Consider the following 1730-nt stretch of genomic DNA (forward strand, 5'->3'; position numbering starts at 1 on the left):
CTGATTGGAAAATTATAGATCAAATCATTTTCAGCTTTTTGAAACCTCTGACAAGAATAATTAAGTTTCTTCCACGTTGACTTTTTTATTGGCTGGCCTGAATATTAACATGCAGCCAATGGTCATTCATTAATCAAAGAAATCTATATAATAAAACAAACATTTCTTTATATATATGTTGCGTATAGCCGGCCAAACGGCTAGACCGATTGGGCTGAAATTTTTTTTGGACACTCATGGGTAGCCGGGGGGTGTTTTTTTCAACATTTTTTTCGATGATAGCGCCGGGCCCTTCAGCTAGTAATTTAAATATTGAAGGATTTGATGATTACGTAATAACTAAAATGATAAATATGTTGTGTAATAAGCAATAATCGCTGTCGCCTATTTGTGCATAATTTTGCATATTTTTCTTTTTTCTTTCATAAAACTATATATTCAAAAATTTATTGAAACAAATTCAAACTGCACCATTTATATATGTATTTATATATTTGTGTGTGAATACATATTTATAATATAATAATATTATTTGAAAATAAAACGTAAAATACGGTTTGAATACGTTTCTGATCTATGTAATAAATTGTTAATGTTTTATTTTTAAAATCCGAAAAGTTAAATAAATATTAATATTCGATCTTTCAAAAAGGATATATTTTAACTTAACAGTGTAAGGCACAGCTGTATCCAAAGGTTGCAAGTTCTAACACAAAAATCGATGAGAATTTTGACAATCACTTCTTACAAAATAAAGAAAGAAAAACAATGTTTACATGTCTAAGGCTACAAAAAAGTAATCGAGTTAGTGAGCTACTTAAAAGTCGACCATGTCTTGATGTGAAGGAAGGATAAGTTGGAGTAGAATAGAGTTTTTTAGGGAGAAAATCATATGCCTCGTTAACGACAGAAAAATATAATCATTCAGGTTAATATAGAGATTCCAAGATTATGTTTTCAAGTGTTTAATTGGTTCCAACAAGGTGTAGACAACAAATAAAACAAGAAGTATCCATTAATTATTTGTGTTGCAATCTAATAACATCACAGCTAAATCTTAGATAAACATATGGAAACATAGATAGATAGATAGATAGGTATGTAGGTAGATACATAGATAAATAGGTACTTATACAGATAGATAGATAGATAGATAGAAGTTGGATTTAAAAGATAAAATTCGTTTATAGCCAATAATACATATATTAATAACATTTATGTTTACCATGTCCAATTATTTTTTACAGTAGAACTGTTCCATTTTTACAATGTCCAACCATTGTTTACATAATTATTGTTCCAGGTTGGCCATTTTCAGCTTTTGTTTACAGAAGTAATATTCCATGTCCACAATTTTCATCTATTGTTTACAGTAGTATTGTTACATGTCCACCATGTCCAAGTAATGTTTACAGTATTATTGTTTCTTGTCCAACATGCCTAACTTTTGTTTGCAAAAGTATTGTTCCAGGTTTACAATTTCCAACTATTGTTTACAGAAGGTTCCAGGTTTACCATTTCCAACTATTGTTTACAGTAGTTGTTCCATGTCCATTGTCCACCATGTCCAACTATTGTTTACAGTAGTTGTTCCATGTCCACCATGTCCAACTATTGTTTACAGTAGTATTGTTACATGTCCACCATGTCCAACTATTGTTTACAGTAGTTGTTCCATGTCCACCATGTCCAACTATTGTTTACAGTAGTATTGTTACATGTCCACCATG

Source organism: Eurytemora carolleeae, unplaced genomic scaffold (genome assembly GCF_000591075.1).
Source record: "Eurytemora carolleeae unplaced genomic scaffold, Eaff_2.0 scaffold1303, whole genome shotgun sequence".
NCBI lineage: Eukaryota > Metazoa > Arthropoda > Copepoda > Calanoida > Temoridae > Eurytemora > Eurytemora carolleeae.